This window comes from Schistocerca americana, chromosome 5 (genome assembly GCF_021461395.2).
Source record: "Schistocerca americana isolate TAMUIC-IGC-003095 chromosome 5, iqSchAmer2.1, whole genome shotgun sequence".
NCBI lineage: Eukaryota > Metazoa > Arthropoda > Insecta > Orthoptera > Acrididae > Schistocerca > Schistocerca americana.
Genome location: NC_060123.1, coordinates 548790921 through 548799144, shown reverse-complemented (window position 1 = coordinate 548799144; position 8224 = coordinate 548790921). Strand labels below are relative to the sequence as shown.

At 41.6% G+C, this 8224-nt stretch overlaps 1 non-coding gene across 1 annotated transcript; it reads left to right on the top strand.

The window, feature by feature from the left end:
- Positions 1-7701: 7701 nt before the first annotated feature.
- Trnas-gga lies at positions 7702-7785 on the top strand. The gene is given in 2 exon segments: positions 7702-7741; positions 7751-7785. It is a non-coding gene; the product is annotated as a tRNA-Ser (tRNA).
- Positions 7786-8224: the final 439 nt, after the last annotated feature.

Below are 8224 nucleotides of genomic sequence, written 5' to 3'. Positions count from 1 at the left end.
CGAGATGAGTTTTGATGGATAAGTGTTCATAAGATTTCGTTATTGATTTTCGATCTGGCTACTTATAGCTTTGTCCCAGAATGACTAAAAAGCTGGCCTTCAGTAAGACTGGAACCGCAAGTCTGAGCATCCTTCACTCTACAGGCGACCATGTTATCTCAGAGCTAACAAAGACCTGTGGTATTTGTCTCTCCAGTATTGTCCCATTGGTGCCTGGGACAGGTAAATTGCAATGTAAAACACGAGATAAAGTGCAGTTTCCATGTAGCATGACTTTCCTTGATTCAGAACCATAAACTGATAATGATACGATTCGGCAGTGATTGGAGAATGTATTGTTCGATGTGTCTCTTTGTAGTTGTTAGCCAAAGGTGGTCGTGCAAAGAGTGGTAAACTATCACAAAAGCACTCACTTATTTGACAAGACTTATCTTCTTTTGATATCTCTCGATACCCAGTTTTTCAGGTATGCCATCCAATCCAATACCATCATAGTGCACCGTAAACTTTCATTACATGTACAAACGTCAGTGAATAGGACGCTCATGGCAACGTGACTCTGGAGGTGACGGTTTTTTCAATTTCGTCAACACATACTCTCACTGAACGGCTGTAACATGGATTTAGATAAATGTACTCACATGACAAATGTAAGAATTCCTAGCTTTGGCAAGAGTGCACGAACGTAAACACAAGTTTTAAAACATCTCACCCTAGTTACTCTGCTATTAAGCTGCTACGGTAATCAGTTTGAGGAATATAAGAGCAAAAAAGCCGTTCCCCCCCCCCCCCCCCCCCCTTGAAACGACGTTAGTTGCTGTGACAGGCTGCAGCTATGATCAGCTCCCGCCCCATTTGAAATTGGTGGCCCGGAATGGCGATGTACAACGCAGGGCACTGTGACATGGAGACTTCCTTCCTCGACTGTAAAATTCATTCTCTACTCCAGGTGTGTGGTCGGTCACTCATACTGTATCTTTGAATCCTGTTTGAGTTTACATTATTTCCAGCACCGAATTTCTTACATTTAATAACGCGCCTGTAATCTCCTCGAAGTGCAGGGGATCAACTGACGATAAAAATTTTGGGAAACAGGAAGGGTTCGACACTTCAAGATATGTCCTGGAAGAGAAACTAAGCAGTTGCTAAACAGCGAAGAGCTCTGTAGTTACTGGCGTTGCTGTTTAACGCATATTTCAGGCCATGTTAACAATAATGCTTTGTTGCCTGATGCGTCGTTCTCCTTTGCCTAGGAATTACTACCGTATTCTCTCGAGTAATTGAAGTATCGATATGAATACATTCTCTGTGTTATTGAGTAAGAGAAGTTTCAGATTTGGTTCAAGTACTGTAGTCTTGGGTTTTATGTTTCGAGTACAACTAACAAAACATTCGTAAGTTCTTGGAGAGCTTTAAAGTCTATGAACGAAACGAACACCGACCTTTACAGGTGAGGTACATCGTACACTCAAGAGGTATGAGCCACAATGACTTACCTGTCTTCCATTTATTTACCATACAGAATCATGTGGAGCTAAAATACCGAATAAGATCTTAGATGACTCTTTATTTAGTGGCGAAGTATTTTCGTATTTAAGTGTGCGGTGGAGTGTAATGTGATTTTGGGACATATAGTTAGTAAGAGCACACCACTTGAAAGAGCGCACTGTTTTCATTTTCCATGCAGTTTCAAAGGCTAGGTGCTTAACTTGTAGAGACAGACCTATTTACATAGTTTTTGACGATCTTCATGTGCTTTTATGGTGTTTTCTCAAATCCACTGCCTAGTTTCACAATTAAAACGGTGCAAAGTCATTCCTTGGTTTTGCAGTTACTACGGTATCATCGCCCTTCCTCGGTTGTCATTGAAACATAAGTAATGTTTGCTATCATTGTAGGGTTGCACTGCTGGAATTTTCTTCCGTCTGTGCAGGAAAATACACTTTGGAAACTGGTGCCAACTACGTATAATCATGTTGAGTCGAGTTGGCACAATAACAAAACAGTTTTCGTCTCCTGTTCCTTAAGGAGATAGAATTAATATTTTGCAGTATCGTTAGCTGTTAAGCGCATTGGAAGTTTATTAACTGTACGGCTGCACTCGTCATGAATATCTTTCAGTCGCAAAATATTTTTGTTTCAACGTACGTACATTTAAATTGTTTGAAATTTTATTGCTGTGCTCGTTTAAGAATTGCTATCGACGTTGCTGAACGGTGAAAGACTCTATGGACACTGACGTTGCTGTTTCACGTCCATCTCAAACCATGCTAACATCAATGCTATTTCTCCTGAAGCGTCGGTCTCCGTTGCCCAGTAATCATTACCGTATTCTCTCGAGTACTTGAAGTATCAGTACGAATACTTTCTCCGTGATACGAGTAAAAGCAGCTTCAGTTTTGATTCAAGTATTGTAGTGTAGGATATTGTTTTTTCGGCTTCAACTAACGAACCATATAAAGTTCTTGGGGAGTTTTGAAAGCTTTGAACGAAGCGAACACCCAGCTTCAGAAGCGAGATGCACCGTACGCGCAAGAGGTATGAACCATATTGACTTAACTGTCACCTATTTATTTACCATATACAATCATCTGCAGTTAGAATATCATATAAGAAATTAAATAACTGTGTCTGTAATATGGTACTATCAGACTGAAGCTTTACCATGAAACGTGATGTAATTTAGGAATGTATAGTCAGTTAGAGTATGCCACGTGAAAGAGTGCTTTGTTTTTATTTTTCATGCAGTTTCAAGGGTTAGGTGCTTGACTTGAAGAGGCAGACTTGTTCAGATAGTTTTAGACGATGTTCATATGCTTCTACTGAGTATTCTCAAATTCAGTACTTAGTTTAACAATGACAACGGTGAAAATTCATTACTTAGTTTTACACTGCAACAGTGTCGCCGGTCTTTCTCGCTTGTAGATTAAATATACTTATTGTCTGGGGTCATTGTAGGGCTGCACTACTGGAATTTTCTTCCGTCTGTGAACGAGAAGACACTTCGGAAACTGGTGTCAGCTGTGAAGTAATATTGAATCGAGCTGGCACAGTGACGAAAGAGGTTTTCTCTCCTGTTCCTTAATGAAACTTGATTTATATCTTGGAGTTTTCTTACCACTTAACTCCTCTGGGAGAGTTTTCATCGTTTAGATACTGCTCTATATCTTTCAACCGCATAACATGGTTATTTCGTCATACATACGTTTAAATTATTTAAACAGTGAAGCAATCTGTGCTTACTAACGTTGCTGTTTAATGTTGATCTCAGACTATGCTAACAACAATCCTATGTCGACTAAATCATCGTGATCCTTTGTCTAGCAATTACTTCCGGATTCTCTCAAGTACTTGAAGTATCGACACGAATACATTATGTGTGTTAGTAAAAGAAATTTTAGTTTTGATTCAAATGCTAAAATGTTGTATATTGCGTTTCAGGTACAGTTATCGAATCATTCTAAAGTTCTTGGACAGCTTTAAAAGCTTTGAACGAAGCGAACACCGAGCTTCACAGGTGAGGTACATCGTACGCGCAAGAGGTATTGAGCAACTGACTTAACTGTTGCCTATTCATTTACCATGTAGAATCAACTGCAGTTAGAATATCGTATACGCTTTTAAATGACTATGTATGCAGTGGAGAAGTATCGGTAAATTGATGAGTGCGCTGGAGTGTGACGTTATTTCGCAATATACAGTTAATGGTACTGTTACATGTGAAAAGGAAACTACGGTTTGATTCACATTCCAGTGCGTTGTTGTTTTAGTTTGTCATGCAGCTTCCAAGGTTAAGCGCTTGACTTTTAGAGACAGACCTCTTTACTGAGTTTCTGACAGTGTTCATGAGCTGGAATCGCATATTCTCAAATTTTTGCGATTGTCATGCAGCTTCCAAGGTTAAGCGCTTGACTTTTAGAGACAGACGTCTTTACTGAGTTTCTGACAGTGTTCATGAGCTGGAATCGCATATTCTCAAATTTTTTGCTTTGTTTCACAACGAGAACTGTGCCACATGTCTCTCTCGCCTTCGATTACACATGCATACGGCGTATGTCGTCACCACACGGTCGTGCTCCTCTAATTTTCTGCCGTGTATGAAGAAAGGGACTCGTTGCAAACTGGTTCCAGTTGCGTAGAGTCATATTGAGTCGAAGTGGTACCGTAGCACGAGAGTTTTCCTGTTGCTTAAAAAAACTGAATTAATTTGTTGGAAATTTTAGTTGTCAAACCCACTGTGTGTTTATAAACCATTCAGGGGTTTTCTTCATTTAGATATCGCTGACCATATTTCAGTTCCAAAAGATGATTATTACATCGTACGTGTAATTGTTTAGCTCTCATGGCGGTGTTTTTAGGTTTGGGTTTCTGCTTACATCGTTATGGCTATGACACAAAGAAGGAACAATGCAGTCGGGCGAGATTATACTGACTCAGAAAGGTACCCCAAAAATCGTGAGCTCGTTAGACTCTGCAGAGAAATGGTTCAAATGGCTCTGAGCACTATGGGACTCAACATCTTAGGTCATAAGTCCCCTAGAACTTAGAACTACTTAAACCTAACTAACCTAAGGACAACACACACACCCATGCCCGAGGCAGGATTCGAACCTGCGACCGTAGCAGCCTCACGGATCCGGACTGCAGCGCCAGAACCGCACGGCCACCGCGGCCGGCCTCTGCAGAGAGATTTAGGATTGATGCGCAGATTATATTTTATGCCACCACCAACACGTTGTCATACGTACATACAAATCAAATTACCTTTCCTGCCTCACAGCGTGAAACGTGAAACGTGAAGTAGTCGGCAAATCAACTGTAATATCTCATCTAATTGAGGTTGTAATAACTAAACTTAATGTTTATCTAAAGCTAGTATAGTGAAGTACTGTCTTGCTTGTTAATGTTTAGAGTAACGGTGAAAGCTTCAAATAACTGCTGTCAAATCAATATTATTCTTCGTAGAATAAATGTACCACATAATGAACACGCCTTTGCCTACCTTCAAAGATCGGCTATTAATTTGATTCGTCGAATGGAATTACTAACAAGCAATTAAAATAATGACTTCTTCGCTTGTCACAAGTGGATAAGCTTACTCTAATAAAACAACGATATTTCATCAATCTGAATTTTGTTTGTAACATTGACAGCTATCTTTGTTACAAAAGCAAAGTTTACAGATATGCCGTCATGGTCCCAGGTTTTTCTTGTGATTCGCTTGTGAGACATTGCTGTAAGATTTACTCATGGAGATGGTCCGCTCTTATCTAACGTGCGGCCCGTTGTCGTTGCATAAAGAAGTTGTTCTGCCGGTGTGTAGGGTGTGAGAAAGATGAAGATCTGCGATTGGAAGAGGTCTTCGTCGCTGTTCCCGGTACTTTACAGTGGAGCTACGTCATGTTGCATTACTGATGACATAATATGCAAAGTAGTAAGGTTTGACAGCTACTTGATTATGCATACGATGGCTGTCTTAGACGGGCATCTCTCCTCGAGTGATTATAACGATAATTATGTGTAGGTTTCAGTACCATAAAAGGAGGGCGTTTATTGGGAGGAGTATGGATAAAAGTGGTACAGCAATAAAAACACAAAAATTAAAATATAAAAATTCTCTAAAGATCTTACTTACACACAAACAAACGCACACACACACACACACACACACACACACACACACACACACACACACACATTGAGAGGGAGAGAGAGAGAGAGAGAAATTACCTGAATCACATTTAAAACCATTTCCAGAACTGAAGATACAACTTATAGCGATTCACTGATTCCAAGAGAGATGAGAGATGGTGAATGAATGGATTCGTTGATCGTTAGAGCAAAGATGGATGTGCCAACTACTCAGCAGTGCACAAAAGTCTCCAACCTAAAACATGGGCTCATATCCAAGCCCAACATAATTTTAAAGACTAACCTTATTTGTCTTGACTTTCAGCTATAAAACAATGCAAGCGTCCTCTTAAATTTACATCGGCCTTCTGAGATAACGTGAACATAATATATGGCGTACAAAAATTTGTATGCCACAAACGTCAGTGATTTAGTGGTCGTCACACCACAGTATGAAATCTTATGTTAGAACTTGTCCTGTTCGGACAGGATTCAGGTTGACTTCATCGCATCAGAGTAATCGGTAATGAGTTGGGACTTGGTGGGGTGACTGGCCAGTCACACCTTCTCCCACAGTCGTATGTGTGTCTAACCTGCAGGGTAATAGCTCAAAGGGTCTTGTTGTATTCCATACAGGTGTCCTTGCCCACATAACCTGCTTGTTCTTCTCCACAGGTCCCACGGGCCTAGCACATTATATCCCAACTTCTCGTACAAGACAAGATAATGTTGGCAGTATAGCTTGAATTCCTATTAAATGGCTGTATCAAATCTACTAACAGTATTAAACTTAACATTTACCTAAGACATAGGGAGGTTAAAGTATCCAAATGATTTACCATGATGGGAATTTATTTATGGCATTAGATAAGAATGTCCGAACTGTAATGATCCTATGGAGGAGGCCTGAGATGAAACGTCCTTGTTAAGTTGTAGAGAATCATGCTGAAACGTCTTGTAAGAGCAAAGCTTAATATGTTGCAAACACGAGCAACTGGTTGCAAACGTCATTGTAGACCGTCTAGTTACTCTACCAATTGCCGGCCGCGGTGGCCGTGCGGTTCTAGGCGCTCCAGTCCCGAGCCGCGCTGTTGCTACGGTCGCAGGTTCGAATCCTGCCTCGGGCATGGGTGTATGTGATGTCCTTAGGTTAGTTAGGTTTAAGTAGTTCTAAGTTCTAGGGGACTGATGACCACAGCAGTTGAGTCCCATAGTGCTCAGAGCCATTTGAACCATTTGAACTCTACCAGTTATCAGCTGCTCCAGGTGAATAATCTGACAATCAACGGAAATGGACACGTGTAAGACTTCCAAGTCTATTGCTGTGTTTCAGAAGAACGCTCATTGTGTCATTCGTGGAGTCTGAAAACAGAGAAAGTGGAACTGTTAGTAAAACCTGCCGAAATCCTGCTTAACTTTTCTTTGAAGCGCCAGATCACACAAGACAATGGAATAAAACAACGTTAGCGAAGGTGTGACTCATAGTAGTTCCACTGTAGTCCTCTGTCCTTCCAGGTGAACACTTCGCTCGACCGACAGTTATAATAGTAATTGTGATTCGAAATTTGTTTGGACACAGGCGTACTTAAAGCCACTGAGATTTAAACATTGTTATTAAAACCATTTCCAGCTCTTAAATGTGGCCAGAACAGTGGTGCAACTTGGATATTACGGTCAACCAACGTATACCTGTTATTGTCATCTCCAACCTGCAAAATTTGTGATAAGTGTAGGGTTTCCTAACACTCACACCATCTCTGATACACATGATGTACATCATCAGACTAGTGAGCGGTTTTCAGTTCATTACGCAGAACTGTTTGCTATCCTGAGGGCAATGGAGCAGAGGAGGAGTCGTGACAGAAAATGTATCATCTGCTCTGATTCTCAAAGTGCCCTTCTCGCTGTTGGACAGATGTACCCAGCAGTTCGGATGGTGCAACAGGTAAAGGACGCTCTCCTTCTCTTGCACCGGCAAAATAAGGAAACCATTTTTTGCTGGGTTCCAGGGCACACAGCCATCCAGGGAAACGAACTCACTGATGCTGCTGCTAAGGAGGCTTGCTCCCGGCCCGAGTGGCCGAGCGGTTCAAGGCGCTACAGTCTGGAACCGCGGGATCGCTACGGTCGCAGGTTCGAATCCTGCCTCGGGCATGGATGTGTGTGATGTCCTTAGGTTAGTTAGGTTTAAGTAGTTCTAAGTTCTAGGGGACTGATGACCACAGAAGTCAAGTCCCATAGTGCTCAGAGCGTTTTTTTTTTTTTTTTTGGAGGCTTGCTCCCTTCCTCCTCCTGCCCGCTGTTCAATTCCTCTGCGGGCTACCACTTCATTTGTGACCGAGGAGACCATATGTTGGTGGGAGTCCCAGTGCCTGGAAGTAGGGGACAATAAACTACGTTCCATCAAGAGTTCAGTGCGACTATGGATCACCTCCTTCCGCTTGCGACGGTGTGAAGAAGATTAAAGTGGGACATTGTCGATTGACACATGGCTTCCTCTTAAGTTGGGAGGAGCCCCCAGTATGCCAGAGATGCGGGACACAGCTGTCAGTACGACATCTTTTAACTGAGTCTGTTTTATATAACGACCTGA